The 23,774-nt window shown below is 37.5% G+C and overlaps 1 protein-coding gene across 2 annotated transcripts in view; it reads left to right on the top strand.

Annotated features, from left to right (window-relative positions):
• The first annotated feature begins 4,231 nt into the window (after positions 1 to 4,231).
• The window catches only part of LOC149570722 (uncharacterized), a 102,599-nt gene continuing 83,056 nt past the window's right edge, over positions 4,232 to 23,774 (top strand). Inside the window, exon 1 of one of the 2 annotated variants that reach the window (XM_089823255.1) lies at positions 4,232 to 4,523. The gene's annotated coding sequence lies outside the window, so the exon portion shown is untranslated. The remainder of the gene's footprint in view (positions 4,524 to 23,774) is intronic. The other variant, XM_089823256.1, reaches the window with a different exon arrangement.

The following is a 23,774-nucleotide window of genomic DNA, read 5'->3' as shown; positions in this document are numbered from 1 at the left end:
ATTTGTTGGCTTCACTTGACTTGTTGAGATTCTCTGCCACCTCTTTTTCTCTGTTCAATTCATTCTGCATTTGTTCATTTTGCATCTTCAAAGTAGAGATCTCAATATCTTTCATATTGAGTTTATGATGAAGGTTCATCATTTGGGCAAGTGTATCCATCTGCATGTTTGAGATCCTTGTCAATTCAGTACATTTTTCTTCAAGTCTGTTTGCAAGATTTCTTTTGTCATTTTCCATCATGACCTTATCATCAACTGCTCTTTTCTTTTGTTAAGTAATTTCACATATCATTATGGCCTGTGATTCATGTTCCATCTTGAGAGATCTTATCTCCTCTGTTTGAACTTTGTTTTTCTCCATCAGTTTTGCTATTGCTGCATCAAACTCTTTAGTGTCTCCGTTGGAAAATATGTTGGTGGTATCAATCTCCTTGTAGTTTATCTCATTTTCGGTAATGCCTAGATCCTTCATTTTTTTTAATGAATTTCTCAACTTGTTTCTAAATTCCTCCAAGCTATGCAGAGCAAGTTGCACATCTATCACCCGATTTTCAATGATCTTTCCAAGTTTGAAAGCTTCCATCTTTAGATCTTTTCCTCCAAGCTGTTAGGCTTTTCCTTGTGAGAACCTGGATTCTCTCTGATACCAACTGTTGGAATATTCAAATATGGAAAGAGTACTTATGAGGGGGGGTGGGCGGTGGTGTGGGGGTTTGAATCAGAAGTATCACACTTTAGCCAATAAAACTTTTAGGTGAAAGTAAATTGCATACATGTAAATACATCAAGTAAACATGAAACTAAACACATGCATCAACAACACATAACACTAGAATTTGGTAACCCAGAAATCCTCTAGGAATAAGAAGGTAAAATTGGAGTGGGGATGATACCCACAAAAATTACTACAGCAATATTGTTCAACCACTTCTGATGGTTTGCCCTGTTAAAGGCTTTACACTATGTCAATAGTGACCTGGTTAAAGGATTTCAAACACTTAACATGAAGTGTTACCCTGTTAAAGGATTTAATCACCTTTTGATAAGGATCTACAAATAGCTGTTAAGCCAACCTATCTACATAGGATTTTCTTTCTAATACAATGGTAAGAGAGTATTAGGTATTATAAACCTGATTGTTTGCAATCCTTGATTACTGAATGCAAGAACTTGTTCTGGCTCTTTCTCTGATTTCGATCCTCTGAGATCTGATTTCTGTTTGTCTACCTTGCTTTGCTCTGATCAACTGATTAATGAATTGCTGCTCTTACTTTCTAAGTCTCCTCTCATTTTTTTAATGAACCTTTCGTCTTCCTTAAAAAGACTTCGAAGACTTAGGGTTAGATATGGATCTACGATCCACATTGAATCTCAATTTCCCGCTCAATACTTGTCTTTTGCTGATTGGTTGCATGCATTTCCAAGTTTTCCAATTGGCTGCATGCAAATTGCATAGGAAATGTAAAAGATTCGTTCTTATCTCTATATCTTTCGAGATTTATCTTATGTCGGCTACAAAAATAGTTTACATCATAGTTTGTGCAATCAAAAACTCTTATGTTGATATCCTGAGTTACTCGGCTCCTGAAGCATTGCTGATGCTCGGCACATGCTGTTTCCTGGATAGGTCAGCACCTAAACAAAATTGTATCACTCGGCACCTACTGTTACTCGGCACTTGTTAACACTCGGCACCTACTGTTACTCGACACTTGTTAACACTCGACACCTACTGTTACTCGGCACTTGTTAACACTCGACACCTACTGTTACTGCTCGACACTTGATATAGCTCGACACTTCATATTACTTGGCACCTACTCTTTGTTTGGCATTGTTTAGTGGAAAAATGGTTAAGTGTATTGACACTTAGTTGTCAAAATGATTCTTTAAACTAACATAGGAGACTTTGAATCCTTGTTAGGAGATTCCAAACTTGTTAGGAGTTTTGGAAGCTAGCTGGACCCACTGCGCAAACAACTTTGAGGGCAAGACCAATGAACCCACTATCCAAATGATCTATGTATTATTCCTTGCAGAATAATAGAACTGAATTGTACTTCTTTCCTCTGTCTCTTTCCTGTCAACTGAACTTTTGTTCTTTCGAATCTTGTAACTAGATCTCTAATTGCGCATCCAATAATCACTTGGACCGCTTACACGCATTCAATAAGCACTCTACTTCTTTTCATAATTCGCACTTGAACAACAATCACAATACTTCCATACTCATTACAATCAAGGAAAACATCTTTCCTTTATACCATATCTCCACAATAATTCCTTGAGTTGGCCTTGAGACTTTTCCAATTAATTATAACAAGATAATTAATTAATTACAATTCCAATAGCACTGTTGGCTCACAATCTATACAAAACTTCATATTGTGATACTAGGACTTGTGCACTCGTTGACATCATCATCCAACTATCCTCTGTCACTGCTTGACCCTGCATCACTTCATTGCATCTTAGATGTAAGATAGACAATAATCATTAGGAACTACTTTCCCAATACTTTGTCTCTAAACTACTCTCTATAAAATAGGTACAACTTATGTATGCCATCGAATTAGACTTTGCGCACTTAACCACGTCATTAGGACATTGTGTTGTACATGCCCATAAATGCGCATGACCAGACAATCAAACCATTGTCTGTACCATCAAGATCTCTATCTGCTACTTTGTTAGTCTTTACATAAACAATGCTATGTTGACATTAATGACAAACACAGTCATGAATGCAACATATCAATACCCTTCAATGCTCAGGATACTCCCCCAATGTAGTATCATCAACATTCATGCTAACATAGAGTCACCTTCAAAACCTCTAGTCAATACCTACATGATGAAAAAAGGAGCTATGCCATCAAGTTTTAATTGAATATTACAGAGAAAAAATTACTAAATGTAAAACAATGGTGTATATCCATGAAGGATTTGCATGGTGCAATATCACAAAACAAGAAGAATGCAACCATTAACAAATTTGTTTAGAGACTAGTTATTGTGGTGAGCATGTTTTGGATTAACACCTTAACTTGGAAAGACCTCGAGTGAACATATTCTGGTGTGAAATGATTTGAAGACTTAAGAAAACAAATGAGAGAATGAACGAAAGTTGGCTCAAATGATGAGTAAGGAGCATAGAATATTTTTGTTCTCAAAAATTGCAAGCAATGCAACAAAAGTAAGGAGAAGGTACGTGCAATTATTGCCACTTAAAGTAATAGTACATAGTGTCATTGATCAATAAATGAGCACAAGTTGATTAAAGGGTAGCCACATGATAGAATGCCACACAACCACACGTTTATTTTAGATAGTACACCACACAAGTTATGAGTGTGGGCCAATATAAGTTTTAAGATTAATGTACCAAAAAAACAAAAAAACAACACCTTAGTCATATACATATTATACATGTGATTAACATACTTGTAAATAAAATAAAAAATATTTTTTTTATTAATCCACACAATACTTAGAAATTCATTTTACGTATCCATGTAGCACTCCACACCACATGAACCCCCAAAACTAGGCTGCACTTGTTCTCACTCCCATCCCCTCCCCTAATAAAAAAACACACCCTCAAGCGCCAATAATTATTAGGACACGAAACTATAGCATTCAATGCACTTCAACTTTTTAATTTGTTTGTCCAATTAGAACAATTTATTATTCAAATTTTTTTGAGCTATAAAGTTTTTATATTTATTGCATGAAAATAATTCAGCACAATATATTTATTGATACTTTGATTGGTTGTTTTTGCTACGCATCTTCTTGATATGTTTGTCCAATCAAAATAGTTTATTATTCAATTACTTTTTGAAACTATAAAGTTTTAAAAGAAAATTGTAACTGTAGACTTTTTGTTCACATTTTTAACATTTTATTTTTCAGCATTTTTTTTGTAAGCATATAGTTTTAATTTTTGTTATTTTTTTAATAATTTGGAAGAAATATAGTATCGAGCATGTTCGTAAAACAAATCTATCCTCAATATTTGGTACCTTCAAGATAATGAAAAATTCTAAAAACATTTTAAAAAAAGAATAAAAATAGATAACATTTATTTTAATTGTTAAACAACACTATAAATAAATATTTACTTCTTTTTATTAAACTCAACAAAACTCAAAATTACTACAGGCAACACAAATCAACACTAAACTACTGTAGACAGGTACTAAACGCATTGCTTAACATAAAATAAAATATCCGAGTGGAGAAACTATATAGAAATGGTCAAGAAAGAAAAATAAAAAGCAACGTAATAATTTGTTGCAAAGATGTATTCCGTCTTGGTATGAATCACAAAACTCCCCTTCAAACTCGGAAAATTGGCCCCAAATGTTTTGGAGCGATCCATTCCAATAACTCTAAATCTGTTGAATTGCTCGGGTTTATTCTCTCTATTGATTGTTGTGGATTTCTTTCAATTAGGGCTTTATTTCAACCAACAAATTGATCTGCAAATCAGCTAACCAACTTCGATTTGAAGATTTTCCGTAAGTTCTTTTCTACAGTTCTGGATGTCTTTGGGCACTTGCGAAAACTAATGTACTCTATTTTCTGAAGAGGTTTGCTTGATGTTCACTGAGATTATACGTTTGTATGATTGCATCGGATATTCAGATACATTGTCACGAATTGGCATGCCAATTTGGTTGTTTAATCATGATTGCCGTGTGTTGTATTTTAGTTGTTAGATCTTGCTTGGTTATGGATGTGGAGACAATCTTGAACAATTTTCTTAGTTTTTGGAAACACGTGTTACATTGTCATGACCCATTAGGCGAAGAGAATTAGGGAATTTATACTCAAGGTTTATGCTATATTGTATCGTCACCACATGTGGCATAGAGCTATTGATTGCCTTATTTTTTTGCTAGGATTCAATTCTAAACATGGGTCACACTTTAATGTAATGTATTATTTTTGCTCCTTAACCTTGCCACGTGATCTTAACTACATGTACGCTAGAGTAATTAGTACAGTGAAGGGTTTTTGGAGTGTAAATGTTTTTCGCTCCAGAGCTGTCATATCACAACCTCACCATACTTATGCTAGAGTTATAAGCTACCTTCTGGTGTAGGGGAGGTAGGAACGGGGGGTTCAATATTTTAGGTTGAATGTAGTCCAAAGCCATTCCATCCCATCTTCACCATGTCTAATATTGTCGTAAGCAGAGAATCAAAATTTAAACATGGGTTGGGATTCTGTGTTCCACAATATTATTCAACCATAACCTCCCCATAGATTGTCGTAAGCAGAGAATCAAAATTTAAACATGGTTTGGGATTCTGTGTTCCACAATATTATTCAACCATAACCTCCCCATGATTGCTAGAAATATGGGTTGTTTTGTTGTGATGAGGTTTGTTCAAACTATAGTGACGGGTCATGCATGAGTGTTCAACATCAATCATTGTACCAGAACATTACGGTATGTCTTTGGGGCTACAGACTATCTTATCACGGTGGCAAGGATTCGAATTGGATTGAGCTGTAATGAATTGGTTTTATTATAATCATCCGACATCGATCCCTCCAACACCTGTCATAGTTTGCTACTACTATTATTATCAATATCCCATAATTTAAGCTTGACATTTAACTTTGGTACGGCCTTAGATCCTCATATCTTTTTACAGGGTTGTTATTAGATGTTTTGACAGGGGGGAGGTTCTGTTTGAAGGTTGGGGAACTATATCATTTTCTCCTAAATGTGAATTGGAACTTATACAATTTGATAGAAGATGAATTGTAGAGGTATCTTGACTTTCATTTTTTGGGGTTATGGTCCATAGTCCAGGTAAACTTTTCAGTTCATTGTTTATAACTATGCTTAGCCTATCAAACCATAAATGGCGACAAATTGAAAGAATTCAGAAACACTTCATTATGACGAATCTGAAAATCAAATCCATAGTCCCATACGAGATTGTTTTAGTGGAGGCAGGCATGTTCTTGGCGGAGGCCTTGGCAATTGTTAGATTGCTGAGCTATCTAAAAAAGTGAGTAAAATGGATGCACATCGCTGGCCTAGTAGAGTGGTTGATGGAGAACTAGCTCGTCGGAAGAAGACATGGAAGAAACAAAACGATAAATGGTTCAATAAGTGGAACATTGACTATCTATGTCCGAAAAACAATTCTGAAATTAAAAAATGGGTGGCAGGAAAAATCAGATGTGTCATGTGGGCAAACCAGCTAGGTAGAAAAAAAGTCTATTATGTCAAAAAATTTAATCCCACATTCGAACATGACGACAAAGAATATTTATGAGTTGAGATCAAAGGAAAGGCAAAAATCCTAATCCTCAATTGAGATCTGGTTCCCACCGTTTGAGATGTGAAACTGGTAGATGGAAGGTCCCTAAGAAAGAGTGGGAGCACAAAATTTGTAGATTTTGCAATAAGGGTGTGGTGGAAACAAATTGGCACTATTTGAAGGATTGTACAGCATACGAAGACATTCGCAGCCAACAAAAAGAAACGTTAAAAGTGAACAACATGAAAGACCTTTTTGAAGCACCAAGACTCTTCAAGGGGGCCATTTTACTTATGCAGATTCACAACAAAAGAGACAGGCTGGAGAAATCTCATCAGACTGACTAGGAGTTTTATGTGGGTCCCTTAGGCTGATGGCCTTGTGGACGTCATTAATAATCTTTCATTCATTCATTAGCTGAAATTTTAGAAGCCTTGAAAGTGTAGTGAAAATTTTCCACATAATATAAATTACTTTTGAAAATAAACAAGACAAAGAAGGATATGTTCAAAAATGCCATTAATGTTCTTCTGTACAAACTACAAAGTGAATTTCATGATTATTGTTGCACACTGCTAGTTCTCAAAATGACTAAATTTTATCCACAAGGCTAGGGTTGTCAACAAGGGAGTGCAATCAATTCATCCATGAAACTATGGAGAACTCAGAGCTAACTCAACAAGAGTGGTTTTTTCTTATACCCTTGGAGCTCAGCTTGGACTAGGTAGGGGTAATTCTAGGGGCATACCTGATCAGGTTTTATGATCAATTATGATAAGAAACACTGAAATGGATAATAGCTGAATCCAACTCATATAGTATGCCCCTAAAATAGCCAGTAATTAAGAAAACCAGATATCTCTAACCCCTCTAATATGACACTTTGGACGCATGGGCAACGTAGGTTGAGTTTTGTGATTCACAAAAAATGGTTTTCTTTACTCCTTGCAAACAGTGAAACTGTAATGCTTCTTTTTTAAAAATAGGATTTAATAATAAACAATAATTAAAAAATCTAAAAGAACAAAAGAGCAGGAATGATGAAGGGTTGTGACTCTTTCAAATGGTAATAATTGTTAAAGGTTGTGACACTTGCCAAGGGGCAGACCTGATGAAAAGACGTGACTTCAACCTCACATGGGAAGATATAAAGGAGAGGAGGTTTCATCTGAGGAGGATCTAAGGAGATCAATTTGAGGGAATAATATATTATACTCAAAGGCAACAATGAAAAGTGGTGACCCTTTCACCCATAAATTAAAAAGGAGAAATCATTCCAAGCATCCAAGGGACTTACCTATCATCACTTACCAATACACCAAATCAGCACTCACTCAATCATCACTTGTCACTCTGTGAATTCCCATTTATTTAACCATCATTCAATAATATATCAAATCAGAGGAAATCATTCAATCATCTGTTAAACATCAAGTGGGAATCAAGCAAACAGATGAGCAATCATTTCTTCTATCAAATCAATCAGTCTGAATTAATCATTGAAACATGGAAGAAGGGAAATAAGCAATCGGTTAAGGAAGAAACTCGCACTCTCATAACCAATAAATTTAGTCAGCAGATTGATAAAAAGTTAAGGTGATTGGTATGAGACACAATGTATGAAATCTCGATCTTGCTGAATTGTTATATTGCGTTCCACTTGATAAGTAGGAAAGTATGCATATATTCTATTGCTTCTCATGTATGCTTCATTGATAATGAAGTAGGAATGTACGCATAATTAATGATGATGACAATTCCCTTGAAGCTTATAACTGATTCTCCATCCCATTATGGAGGGGAAAATGTACATACACGGAAGGCAAGTAGCATAAGGGTTGGTTCGAGTAGTAGTAAACCTGATTGGGGTCGGAAGGCCGAATGGTGGGTGTCAATCAATGCTCTTGGGCTTGATGGATAGGCTCGAGGTGCCTTGTATGATTTCCTTTGTTGCTTCATAATGTGGATGGTTGTTGGGAAGAGCCTTAAAGAAATCCCATGTGTACATTATGTAAATTTTAATGATGGTAGAATTCTATTTGTAACTTTTCTAGGATGATATGCTTAGTTATCTTTCTTAATGATAAGTAACCCATTTGCAAGATCTAAATCAAGATGTTGAATTGACAATTTGTATTCCTAAATATAGTCCATACCTTATTTGGGAATTATATGGTAACTTAGAGTAAGTTCCAATAGGGGACATTAACATTGGGTATTAGAGCAGTAATCTTGCTAGCTTGCAGGACAAATCTATTTTAACGATCATTTAATTAGGGTTAACTATTCAGCCCTTTTCTTAAGTAGGTCAAAAATAAAAATGAGTAGGTTAGCATTGCATTTTTATATGTATGTGCTTTTAATTGCTTCATGTCTAATTTATGCATGCTTACTCTATGTGTAATATATGCACGCTTTTCAGATGTATGCTTTGTGTCTTTGTGTATTGCTTCACGCCTAACATGTGTGACGTGTATTGCTTCATGCCATACATGTTTGGTGTGTATTTATGTATATTGCTTCATGCCTTACTTGTCTGGTGTTTATTTATGTATATTTCTTCGTGCTTTACATGTCTAATGTGTATTAATGTTTGTTGCTTCACAGTTTACATGTTTGACATGTATACTTAATTTGCTTCAAGCCTTACGCATATTTGTGCCTTTTTTGTATGATTTATGCCTTCACATACTAATGTGACCAATGTTTATAATTCATTTCTTGCATATATCTAGGTATACGTTCAATGCCTTATGCATATTCATGTGTATGATTCATGCCCTACATGTATACTTCATGCTTCATGTGTATCATTCATGCCTAAAATGTATGCTCCATGCCTTACAGATATTTATGTCTACGCTTTGTATGCATTAATGGATATGCTTCACATCTCTTGTGCATTTCTATGTTTTCTTCATGTTTGAAGTGTTTTTTCAGCATGGTTACTTCATGGGTTTGCGTGCTTTTCTAATATATGCCTCATGTCTGATGTGTTCTCAGCAAGTTATTTCTTGTGTGAATACTTATAATTGTTTATAGATCTGAATTCTTCCTTTCCAATCAAAATGAGATACACATGCCCCATTTTTTTAATTTATTTTTTGATTGGTAGTCGCTTTTGACTAGAGCTATGAACCAATGGAACCATAGTTGGGGGCCCCATCCTATGCTAATTCCGAGGTATTAACACCTCTATTATTCAGCTCTAAATACACCTAACTTCGCATTCAACCATGAAATCACATCAGTTTAGAGTCAACACCGTCAAGATTGCCAATCACCTTATTGCTGCAATCATATCTCCTTATGCCTTCCAATCCCTTATCACTCCATGGCGACTCCCCTTATAATTCCTAAACACAAGACGACAGTAACAGTTGCACGAGCACGTAAACCCCAAGGAAGAAGCACGCGAATCAACACCAAGTAGACACAGCGAGCACAATCAGCAACGAGCACGGTGGGAACAGTGGGAACGATGGGTGTTTCGAACCCAAGACCTTAATCAACTAAGGCTTGTGACATTTACCGTCACACTGTAGGGTGAACCCCTATACACATGCTCCATTTTTAACATACACAACATTTTAGATGTATTTCTTGCTTCTAATTCTCATCTTAATGTATGAAAAGCATACCCTTGCTATGATTCAAGGAGGTATCCACGCCAGTATGAAAGTGAGAGAAAACTTCTCTTTATATTATAAATTTCCAATCATTGGTTGAGATAACTCACAATTGAATTGAAGACAAAGATATATGAGATAGAATCAAAGTTGCACAATAGAAGCTAAATATTTCACAAAGATTTGGGGTTTAGTTTAGGGATTCTCACATCGAAAGGCTTGGATATAATTGACATTGCTTGAGGAGGACAAGCAATTTTGCAAAGGACAAACCATATTGTTCCCTTTTTTGAAATATGATCCAATGATAAACAATAAACAATAATAATAAAACTAAAATATAAAAGAATAAAACTAAAACATAATAAAATTTTAGTTAAGTTTAATTAGTGGTCAAAACACATGAGATGATAATTTGTGACTTCTTCAAACATGAGATATAGAAGGGAGAAGAGAAACTCATTTGAAAGGAGGAGAGGCAGGAACAGAAAAGAGAAGGTGTGGATCGAGAAAGAATCAATAGAGAAGAAAATAGGGACTGGCTCCTTCAAAAGACAGAAGTTATGGAAGGTTGTGACTCTTTCAAAAAGGGTTGTAATATAGATGAAAAATGTTGTAGATTTCTTGGTGAGAAGTTTTATTTCGAGAAATTCTTACTTTTACACGTCAATTTTTCTCTCTGAGTAGTAAAAACACCCAGAGTTTATGACAACTTCTTGTTGAGAAATTGGTGAGTCCATGCCATTTACTTGGTGTCAGTTGTATAATAGACTTTGATGTTAGACAAAAGTTTTTTTTTCATTTTATGATTTCTATTTTGCTGTTCAAGCTACAAAAAACCCTTTTAAGATATTGCAAGGTTATTTGCAATGATTAGGTCATTTTGGAGTAGATTTTGAATCAAAATTGGATTTTGAGGTAGGCTTTCAGATTTTTTTCTTTCTTTAAAGAAAACATTTTATCTCCTTTTTGTCACATCTAGGTTTATAGAAATTCAATAATGACATTTTCTAAGTACTGTAAAATTGATATAGAGTATAATGAACAAAATTCAGTACCATTTTTAACATACTTTTTCTTGGTTTTTTCGCTGTATTATCAAGAATCTCAAACTTCCCTAAAAATTTCAAACCATAACACTTTTTTTTTCAAATTTTAATCGTCTAAAATTATTTAAACTAGTTTAATTTGTTTTCTAATATTAGTTTGTAATTTTGTGATTTCAATTTGTACGTGTAGGTTGAACCTTAATTGATAATGACAAATAGAGATTCTTCTACAATTGGGTCAGTTTTAGGGTCTGCTAGTACCTAAGTAGTGGCATGCCCATCTAAATAGCATCCTAAAGGGGCTAGAGACAGGGTTTGGAAGTATTCTTTTGAAGGACCAAAACATAATACCTTAATTTGCATCAAGTGTGAAAAGTAATTTATGGAGGCATAAACCGCTTGGAATACTACCGTTCAGGCATCACAAAGCATAATGCAAGGGTTTGTGAGAGGATCACAAATGATATAAAAACCTTGCTTGTTTCTTTAGAATATAAACAATTACAAAGGGGGAACGCAAAACGATGAAGTATTTCACCACTGGATAGTATTTCTTTTTGTGACACCCATCTGAACACTAGTGAAGGTAAGGGATGACCATAGTTTGTATAGGTATTCATTTTTGCTCCTGTCCACTCGACCTATTGATTGGAACACCCTACTATAGATAAAGAAAGGGCTTTACCGGTGTTAAGGCTCTCCCTTCTCAACTAACCCAACAGGCTCGAGGCCTGGCGAGGGGGAGGGATTAGAGGCAGGGGTTGGAGATGGCGGTTGGGAACCTCCCCCTCCCCCTTTCTCACCCGCCCTCCCTCCCACCATTATAGAGTAGGAAACTAAACTATATAAAGCCCCACCCCCTCCTCCCCCTTTATATGGTTTAGTAGGGATCGACCCCTCTCCCCTCTCTCTAGAATGGGTTGGAGGGGGAGGAGGCCGCCTATCTATAGCCCCTACTATAGTAGGGGGAAAGGGGTGGATGGGGACTATGGTTTAGATAGTCGACCTGACGGGCATAAATGACCTCACATGCCCTCGGGGTTTGAGCCTATTGATCCCATTCGTGGTGACTAAGGAGTCTAGATCAACATAGATGGACCATGATAGACGTTGCACACTTGTCAAAATGAAGACATGATCAATTTGAAAGTTAATATATAGCCCCCTCGCCCCCAATCTTTGCAATCAATAGGTCTTATCTGCAATTAAGAGGTCTGTCTTTTATTACTCTTGAATCATGTTGGGTCATTAGAGATAGAGGGAATGGGTAGATGATCAAAGACGTTCGACTGATGCTCACTCATTACTTCAATCTAGCTAGGTCAGGAGATCTGATTTCCGGTGCATGTAGAGGGCGCTTTTGCCCTACTCAAATTCCTGGGGGTGGGCCCATGTGAGGTAAACTAGTTGTTCCAATCCCACATACGAAGGACTTATCCTATATCCACCCACCCCAGCAAACCAGATCCTAGAAAGAATACAAATCCTGATGTGGATTTCCTATCATTAATAGATCTTGCAGTTTGTCTAGTCAAGAAGAGCTGATTCATTTTTATGCATGTAGAGTTGCCTACTATTCTAAGGCAAACCATGTCTAGGGTATTTTTTAGTGGTGAATATTCATAATTTTGTGAATTTTAGAATTTTTTTGCTAATAATTTGGCTAATAATTTAAGATTTAATGCAACCTAAATCGCCACATTTTTATTAAATTTAGTTCTAAAATATTTAAAATCACTCAATAATTTATTTTATTAAGAAATCTAAACTCAAAGATTTGCCACAATATGCGATATATGATTAGATTTGATTCACCTAAATATTATATATTATCGAAGAAATTAAAATTAATTCACCAATAATTATCATAATTGTAAATTACATTAGGGATGTATTACCAATATTATTATTATTATTTTTTGATCGGTAAACGGTCGAAGCCTAGATTTTTTATTATTATTTGTTGGAATTAATTATTATTATATGTTAAGCGGAGGTAGATTCGAAGCCAAGACCTCCCACATGAGAGGCTCGCAAGTTACCGTTGCGTTGTAGGCTTTTGCCTATGTATTACCAATATTTAGTTTTCACTATTGATTTAAAATATAATGTAATTATGCTCATTTTTGCTATGAGATAAAACATGTTCAATTTTGATTTGTAATATTTCATGACGATTAGCTAAATTCCTATTATTATTGAGATTTGTCAATATTTTCTACTCAAAAATTATGATTCCAAAATAATCGCCAATGCAAATAATATTTAAAATAAAATAATTGAGAGATTCGCCAATAAAAATAATTTGGTCTTTCAAAATAATGAAAGATTCGCCAATAATTTAGATCTTTTTCTGGAGGAGGGTTTCTTAAAGTTTACCCTAACCATGTCTCATAGTACCACAAATATATCTCAATACCTACTTTGCTGCTTTTCGATGACACATCTTTGGTTCTTGCATGAACTGTGAAATAGAATTGACAGTATAAGTGAGATGTGGTCTGGTGTGGGTTAGGTAGATCAATCCTCAAATCAATTGTCAATAGAGGGTTGCATTTACTATAGGAGATGGATCAGAAATAGAGAATTGCAATCCTAATTTCGTGTTTGTAGACATGGGTTTGCATTCAAGCACGTGAAACTTCTTGAGCAAGGTCTTCATTGGAATATTGGTTCCTTGAGATACAAAGATATGGTGATTTGTTTGCCATACCTCTAAGCCGACACAATAGTGTAGAAGACTGAGATCTATTCAAATGCCACTTTCATTCTTAAGACCATTCTTGGTTGTTTCAATTCTCTTTTCTGAATCGCATGTGCATGCATACATGATGACCAAGTCATAGATGTATACATGTTGAATCACAAGGGAGGGAGATTGTAGTGCTTGAAGTAGAGGTTTGGATCATATGGATTTCAAAATAATTTCTATAGTGCAAGGGGATCAAAAGTTCATCAATTTTGATATACCAAACTTTGTAACTGTTTGAGACCATAAAGAGACTTCAAAAGTCTGCCTTTTCTTCTTTGCCTGGTACAGTGTATTCCTCTAATCGGATCATTTAGACATCCTCTCTAAAGTCTTGAGGCTCTCTTCACATCAATTTGAGACACCTTTCAGCCTGTGCATGTAGCCCCTTATGGGCAAAAATCATTTTGATGGTTTTGATGCTGTGGGAGCCCTCATAATCAATCACATAACCCTTAGCCGTGGACATGTCTTGCTCTATGCTTATCCATACTGCCATTTGCCTTATATATTTGGTCTTGAAAACCCCCTTTAGAATAGTAGGGCAATCAATGGCTTTCTTCCGCCATAGAATTATAGGGCTTCATGCTTGCCCAATTCTTAGTTCCTACCACTCCGACCCTACTATCTATAGGCCTGGTGGAAGATCAACAAGCTCCCAAGTGTTTTTAATTGAGCATTAATATTCCACATCCATAGCCTCCTTCCAAGGCCTCCTAGTGCTGAACAATAGAAGGTTCTATGTTATCCCCTTATAATAGTAGGGCTGAGCTCATAGGTGTGCTAGAGTTCCCTCTTTCGAGTCATGTTTTGAGTCCTTGATCCTGCCCACGGGGAGAAATCTACACTGCTTTGGATCGCGGATGGCAATAGTGTACCACATGGGTACAAGTCGTGTGATATTTGTGGGTTTTGATTCAGATTGATCATCGACATTCCCATCTGAATCATCTCAATCCTTCTCACTTTTTTAATCCAAGTTGAATATAGGAGCACTGAGTAGGTGATGATGTGGAAGGTGAGTGCATGCAGAATCATTGTGCATTTTCATCAAAGATCAAATCTTTTTTGATGTATATCTTCTTTGTGGTATGATCCATAAGTCAATAAGCCTTTTGCATGCATGCATGCATGCAAACTCATTGCTATACCCAATAATAATGCATTTCATGGATTTCTCGCTTCCACACTAAGGGCTTGGGAATGTGGGATCTTATTAGCTACTTTATAAAACCAACTTTTCGCTTTTTAGCTTATCTAGAAATCTAGGTGTTTATGCAAACAAATATTCCTTATAATAGTAGGGGGCAAACATGCAGGCACATATAAACCCAAAATAGTAGTTTGAGATTTCTAGACCCGTTTTCGATAAGTCACTCATAGCAATCGCCCTATGGGAAGAAGTTAAAATCAAATTCGGGGCCTAAGGGAAGGTGTCACCTACAGGGCTAATATTTACACATCTGCCCCTCAAAAAATTGAGAAGATGCAAAGGGCCCCAATGGTCTATTTATTAGTGGTGAACCAAAGCAGTTAGTTCCTATTGATTTGTAGGGGTTATACTAAAACACTTTAGCCAAATCAATCATGAGTGCCGACTATTACTTGTAAGGGTGACCATTAGGAGTCATTAATCGTATTGAAGAGCACTTTCTAGATAATAATGAATGCGATAATTGATCATTAGAATTTACATTATTGGATCATTAGTAGGGTTCATTAGCGAGATTATTGGTGTAGAATCGAGAAAGAGCCTGGATAATAGTCATTAGCCAATTTAGAAAGAATGGGTGGGAACAACAGAGCCCCTTAGAACAGTAGGGGCCACCCACCCCGGTTGATCTCCTCCTAGAAATTAAGAACTCTCAGGATCTTGAAACAATTCCAAGTCATATGTGTATAATAGTAGGCTCCCCTTTTTTGCCTTTGGAGTATCCTTGGCTACCCCCAATATAGATAGAGTTCCGAGGCTTGGCCAAGATCGAGAGAGTCCATTTATTTAATCACCAACCTCAGGGGGGTACGTATAGATTGAAGACCGAGAGGGTGGGTCCCTACTACTGCCAACAAACTTGTTACTCTCGATTATTTAAGTGAGGAAGAAGCTAAAAGATTCTTTAGAGAAAGTGTCGCCCCCATGACTCCTATACACAAGAACAACAAACTCTTGTAAGAGTCTGCATGTAGAGGGTTGTCTCAATAACCTGAGGCACCCTATATTTCCCACTCACTTAATGACATCAATTAATTAATTCGCCCCTTTAGAATAGTGGGGCTATGCCCTTATACAAACTCCCCACCCCTCTGCTCAGAGAATTAGTTATCTACCTTTGCATGCATTAGCGATATACATACCCTCCTAAAGAATAGAATAATAAGGGCCCCTTATCTTAAAAGAGTAGCCCCCCCCTTCTATATTATTGTAGGGGTATGTAGGGGCCCTAGTATTTTAGGGATAGGCACCCTGCATCTGCATGCATGGAAAATATAATAGGAGCCCTTTCTATGCATGCACACATTGGGGGGCCAGTGCAGAGGGTTATTATAGAAGCCGGTGCATGCAGAGGGTTAGTATATTGCAGTGAATGCATGCTTGCAGAGGGCCCCTACTATTCAGTCTATCTGCAGGAGCGTCATTATCTATTGCCTGAGGAGGAAGGGCACGTAGACTAGCTAGGGAAGGATTCTAAAGGCCCTACCAGGGCGAGATTACAACCAAATTTAGAACTAGCTGCAAGGTAGGGATGATCTACCCATAGTAGCTTAGAGATGATTACCAATGCAACATCATCCTAGCATAAAGGCAGTATGGATTAAAACCTAGTATAGAGGTGGGGCTTATCACCTTGCCCCTACCCCTACAATAATCTAGAAGGGGGGCTCCTACTATAGACGTGTAAGGGTTGGGAAAGGGGAAAGGTAGGAGGTGGGGATGACAACCAGACTGACTGGGTTAGGTCACTGATTGGATTCAAACTACTTGCTTGGTTTGTTTAGTAGCCTGAGTGAGTAGCACATGGGGGGATTTTCATCGAAGAGTAGAAGGAGGACCAAGGTAAAGGGAGCAACCTATCAGTTGAACCCCAATAGTGTGTACTCAGTAGGGCCCCTTCAAGTCTATATCATCCAATGATGTTTAGAAGCTAAAGATGTTTTTCCGGTTAACCCAGTTTGCTGCATTAGTTTACTTTCCTTTTTTTATGCAAGCACAAGTTCAGTAGCTCTAGGTGTTGGGCTGAGCGTTGTTGGCGTATGTCCCCCAAGAATACGAGATCTCTTCCTCGAATCATTATAATAGTGTATCAATAAGTTTTGAGTACTGTTTCCTTTCAACGACCATTAGAATAGTAGGGGGTCCTCATGAGGATGCGTAGTTTAGGAACAATCATTGTAGGAAGGCAATGTGTTGCTGTGTTTTGATAGTAAGTGTGCAACTATTTGGCTCCTATGACTGCCCCCACATGGAGGTTTAGATTATCATGACCTACCAATGGTGCACCAGATTCTATATGTAACATTCCAATAGAGAGATGGTGCCTTCTGGTGCATCTAGAAGGGCCGACATTCTGCATGTAGTCTGGCTCCAATGGCTGCCTACAATGGAACTCAATAAGGTGACCCGACTTGATAAGTTGTGAATAGTAGGGGCCAAAACTAACCCACTCAATAATCTGAAGGAGGGGCCTTACCCCTACTATTGAAAGGGGAAGGGCATTTTTGTCATGAGTATGGCTGGTTAAATGGAAGACCCAACTCTCCCATATATCTGCGTTGAGATTACGGGATAACCGAATTGTAGGGCCCTAATCTTTGCAGGCAAATAGGGCGGGGCATATGCACCTCCATTGATTTGCCAGTCTGGCTTGTTGGGTCATATGACTGGCAAACTGACCCATAGGCCCCTCTGCATCATTATAGGGAGCCATCTTTCCATTTGAATTTTGATCACTTACCCTTGAAAGATTAGTTGTATGTCCTACTATCCTATAGTAGGGGACCTTTGCATATTACATAGAATAGTAGGTGCCCTAAGAATCCATCTCTCGATTAATCACCATAGAATTTTAGAGGTATAACTGTGCATGCCCTACTATTTTGTGGGGGACTTGCCGTGGGTATGTTATATATAGAATTTCCAAGAATCATCCTCCGCACATTTCATGAAGATTACGAGCCCTAATATCTATAGACGCCATAGAACATTATAAGGAGGGCTTCTCGTAGGGCATGCCTATGCACCATTTGGCTAGGCAATGCTGAAGCCTTTGCCATTCTATGGGGGCTTCCTTCCACTGCATTCACCCTAGGCCCTTCAAAATAGTAGGGGGTTTGCATGCAGAGGGTATGCAGGGGTGTTAAGGTTACAACCTATAGATAGTAGAGCTGAGGCACTTTTTAGTCCGTTACAGGTTCACCTCACCCACTAGAGTTCCCACCCAACCTGGCCCACCCTTCCCCTTTTAATAGTAGGGGTATGCATGCAGGGGGTTCTTGAGGATGGAGGGGAACTTCCTTAGCCAAATTGTGGGGCCATGTGAGCACCAACCCTCCCTTGTTAATATGCGAGCACCAGCCAGGGGTGCCCTACTATTGTAAGGGGAAGAGAATAGAAGAATTCATTGGTTCCACTGCGGAGGTATGGAGCTAGCTAAGTCCTTATTCCTACCCCATAAGTGGGACATCAACCCATGGATGGAACCAAACCCTAGACCCCAGAGCAATAGGGATCAACCAGAAGAAGGCAATTCCTTGTAGGGCCGATGGCATGGCAGGGGATTGATCCATAGAATGAATAGCCTTAGAACTATAGAGGGAAGGTTGGAAGCAAGGCCCTACTTTCTATAGGGATCCGAGCTTTGATGTAGCGATCCCCCATAAAATTCCCTTTTTTGGAGAGTTCAACTGAGGCCTATAAATAGTAATTGCCAATCCATTGACTTGTGTGAGAGATGCCCACGACTCAACCCCCCCCCCCCCCCCCCCACCTTTTCCCGAGTTAGTGTAGCAACAACTAGCATTCTTGAGGAAATTGGAAGGATCCTTAAAGGGGCCCTATAATTCTATAGTGGGAGGGTAACAAAATAGAAATGGTTTGAACTCCTCGAGACATGGAGGAGAGGGGGAGAGAGATGGATATAACCACTTTAAAGCGTGCCTGGTTTGAGACGAGGGATCTCAAAGGGTTCAATAGGGAGTGCCCCTACTATTCTAAATAAAGAGTTTCAATTCCAACCAATACCGAGTGGTGGGGCCCAAGACTTAGTTGATTGTGATATTAATCTAAATCGGGGCATTGGATTCATACATTCGAATAGGGAGAGCGGGCCTCTAACTCGACATTTCGTAAGGAATAACATTTGAGTTGGGTGGGAATAAGAAGCGGGGGCTCCCCCCCCTCTAACTGGATAAAATGACATGAGGCCAACCTCTTCTCATTCCTTATCAAACCCCCAAACATTGTATTCATTTCCAATTAGAGTGTTGTTCACATTTGATATATGAATAAGCCTATTCCTCCCTAACTCCTCTCTTAGATCAATGAGGTTTAATGTGGTTGTAGGAAATGATTGCGATTGGGCCATTGATGGACTAGTTGATAGGCCCCCTCGACTCATTTAGCGATTGAAATGATTGGTTGCTCTAGGATCCACCCGCTCTTCATAATAGTTGGGCTTGAGATTGACTTGCAATAATGCTGACTGCGAGCTTTGTATTCCCAGCCAACCCAAACGTTTCCAGCTGAGCGTGTTTGTTGGGAGAGAACATTGCCTATTATAAGTAATATATCTCATTAAGGATGATAACTAGCCATTTGTAGGGTGGGAGGCCCCTACAATAATATACCTCTCAGTTGGGGGGTCCAAATACCCAATAATAGATATGAGAGGCCAATCTATTCCTTCTGGACTGCGAACCGCAATATTCACTGGGAACAAGGCTGCACGAGGTGGGTGGGAGGCCCTTCCTACTATCCTCGATTGGTTTTTCAAAGTGACTGCTCTACCACTCCTAGCAAGGTATGACGTGCTTCAAATCACAACTTTGGATAGATGGAGGGAACAACATATGCACGATGTGACACTATGGTCAGTCAAAGGAATTATGTCAAGGAAGGTGGTGTGTGATATTGGTCGGGGATTATCCTCATGAACCAATCATGTGATCAATGAGAGCACTACAATACGTAAGCCAATTAGGAAGAACTCATCCTTTAAGTTAGTTTCAAAGCTCGAGAACAAGGAGCCATAGAATTGTAGGGTCACTTGACCAATCAGGCGTGAGATGATGGGGGGAAATGACAACATTGGTTAAAGTTGTGGCCAAGATCAAGAGCAAGGGGTTCTCGTGGGTAGAACTACGTGGCTAGGATGGGGTGTAGCTTAAGTTGGAACAATGATTTCTAGCTTGCTTGTAATCAATTCCGTACGCCTTGCTTGAGTAGTTTGCCATATGCAGCAATGACCACACTTATCCGGAGGGCGGGCAATTTTTTTAGCCTTGATCAAAAGAGTTCTCTGCAACTATCTTTCCTAGAAATCTCCCTCAACTATACTTAGCGAGTTGTCGATGGAGAAGCTAGAGTTTATGACTAGCCCCGATGTAACATCCCCTTTTTCCGAGTCTTAGCTAACAACTAGCATATCATAGAAATACATTTACGTCTTCATATTTATGGGAAGGTAGGTATAACAGTTTTGTTTATGTGAGTGAGATTAATGGTTACAATTAGTTAAACAAAAATTTCATATCTAACAATTGATGGCATCATCAATAAATCTAAATAAAGAATTTGAGTTTTAAATACCGGAATTTGCCCAGGCAATATCTGCAAAACCCAAGTTAATCCACATATACCACTTAGGGCACAAATAGTTATACCACTAGATCATAAAGACAAATAGCATTTAGGGCATCAAATACCATTGTATCATGACGATAAATACCACATCAAATATTTCTATATCATCCCTTTTCTTTCTGTTGCTAGCTATGGCAATAACATATAATTGGAAGATATGTTTATAATCATTATTCACATAAATGAAAGACAGAAATAACAACCATCAGATAAGCCTATCTCATGTATACAGATACATTTCATGTTCAAATGGAAGATCAACTGATCTAACGGTTACCAAATTACATTGATGAGAAAAGTTGATTTTATTGAAGAGAATAACTGACTCAACGATATAATTATATCTAACATATCTTTAACTTGTAATTTCAAATATCATAAAAGTAAGATACTTGTTACCAAAAGATGTACGAATGCATAACTTATCTTTGTCTTGTGCATGTCTTGGTATCAAGTGGAGAGGGGAAACATTGTTAGGGGCTTAACCTCCCAACTACGGACCCTTAACTATCCCCACACAATCTTATCGGAGAAAAGCCCTCCTTACCCGGAAATAGACATAGAACACTTTATCCACCCATTGAGCATCCTGGTACTTAATTCCACCACTTGACTTGACAACTGAGTATACTTGGACAAACATGAGCTGACTTGATTATTAATAACCATCTTTAAAATTTAATGTTTGTGTATGGAAGTTCTGATCGTGTGTTTCTTTCCTTTACGGGAATCCTCTCCTCTCCACCCTCTGTCATTGGCTTCCCTAGCCTTGGGCGAGTCCTCGAAGACTATCACATCATATTGAGATATTATCACATGTTTTATTGGAATGATTCCCACAGCTGGTATACATCGAGTACTAGCATGTATGTCAGTACATCCTGATTTAAAATCAGATTATAGTTCTAACTCTCTGAAAGAAAGTACTTTGATTTCAGAAAAAGAAATATAAGAGGCCCCCTGCATATCGAGCCTCAGAGATGTACATGATATCATGCTTGATAGAGGTGTTTTGAATGCAGCTGTAGCCAGATTTTATTAGCCAAGACACTGAAATTTAAACTTAGAATGAAAGGAAAACATAACTTGAGCAAATATGTCAATGGTTGTTTGTAAAACCGGCTTTGTATAGTGCCACCACCGTGTGGTTTTGATGGCCGATATCTGATGGAATATGTGAGAGAGAAGAACGATAAAGAATATAAGGTAGTTTGCAGGTTTGATGTTATGCGCACAAAGGAATACTATCTTATGCGTTTGCAACTGCGGAGCCTTGTAGCTCCCCAACTCCGTACCATCATATCGGTTTCCAAGATCATCAGTTTTTAAAAGATCATCGTTACAAAAGATGGACACCAACTTGAGATGGCTGCCTCTCATTGAGAAGAAATTATAAAGTTTATATTTTCCAAAGGTTCCTTTTATTTTATGATATTATATATATGTATATATAATTTAAATATAAGGTATCATCATGCTATTTTGTTATATCTACAATTGTACCTATATATATATGTATATATATGTACATCTATGTATGTGTGTGATTTAGAGAATATATGGTTTATTTCTAACATCATATTCCCTTTGTATATGCACATGTTTATATATATACATATACTAATAAGTATGATTTATAGATATCATCTGAGTATCATGGTAACATCATATATTTATATATATATATATATATATATACACATGTATAATAACTTATAATGATAATATTGTTAGGGTCTTAGAACAACAGAGAGGTAATTGTTCTAAACAAGAAATTTAGATGTTCACTGATTTTAAATGTTTGACCAAGTAGCTCATGGTATTGCCCAACGTACACTCTTCCTTGCCTAGTCGTTTACCCTTAGCCATGGTGGTTCAAGATTTGTACCTATTTGCCCAGTGATGGTGGTGCCTCTGTGCTCAATTCTTTCTGACAATGCTTCCACCCCTTGACGTGTTCCTGTGAGGAACTTCACAATTATATCATATTCCTCAATATAATAACAATTACCATAACAAGTTATTAATCATAAACTATCATAACGGCTAACCGCCATTTCACTTCCTATGAATTCATGATGAATAACCAACTTTCCAAGATAACATTAAAATATCATCATAATAGTTAACTAGCATGCCAACTTCATATGAAATTATAACAATTAACCTTCTTACCATTTCACATGATCATAAATAATTTTACCTGTCAATTGACTTCACATGAAACCTCAACAGCTATATGAACATTTCAATTGGAGCCAAAATTGGGATGTAACACCCAGGTCCATTAGATCTTCTTTCTATGGCTCCCGTAGCATAAGCCCTTCTACTTGTATCTTACGATGCGGGGTCCCTAATAGGCAAGTATGTTAGCCTTATTACTACTATTGGATGTTCAGGATCTCGAGTTGGGTGCCCTATTTGTTGCTGGCTTTGTCCCCGCCCATGCTTTCTGCTGTGGGTGCCAAGGGTGGGAGGAGGTAGGAGTGCCAGTTGTGCTGTCAGTAGATAGAACTTAATTGTTCTAGGTCCTTCATAAAAGAACAACAACTCTTCTTTCTTGAGCGCCCCTATCCATAGCCCCTACCATACTGTAGAGAGGGGGGCCAGTGGGGGGTGGGGGCACTTGACCAAGAAGTCTGCATGCAGAGGGGAGTCCTCTTCTCTTGGTCGAGCGGCTCGCTACGCTCACACCCCCTATCTATAATGGACTATTGATTGAGAGCACCCTGCATTAGGGGTCGTTCGTTTGGGGGCGGAGCGCACAAACAATGATTGAAATAGAATAAGTTTTATTATTTTTGTTCAAATGTAAGGACATGGAATACATTCAAAGAGTTTGGTGGATTTTCTAGGGTAGTAAAGTCACAATTAATCAGTGAAAATGATAAGTAAATGTGATATTTAAAGGTGATCTACTTATCTAGACATCAACAAGACACCAACAAATATCATTTTAGCTTTATCTACTCTATAAATCCATCAATCTAGTATCCGAAACTAGATGCAAACATACAAAAGAGCTTTTACAACACGTATGTAATAGATTTAAAACTTGTCATGTTCCTCTAATGGTGATAACATTCACAAGTACAAATGTGTTGAAGAAACTATCTCAAAATAATTTTTTTTTTTGAGTTTAAATACATATCAATGGAGACATAAAACTGAAAATAACATAACAAAATTCCTTTTATAGTA

Source organism: Cupressus sempervirens, chromosome 3, assembly GCF_028749045.1.
Source record: "Cupressus sempervirens isolate cs-2001-9-10 chromosome 3, ASM2874904v1, whole genome shotgun sequence".
Classification (NCBI taxonomy): Eukaryota; Viridiplantae; Streptophyta; class Pinopsida; order Cupressales; family Cupressaceae; genus Cupressus; species Cupressus sempervirens.
This window is presented reverse-complemented; position numbering and strand designations above follow the sequence as displayed.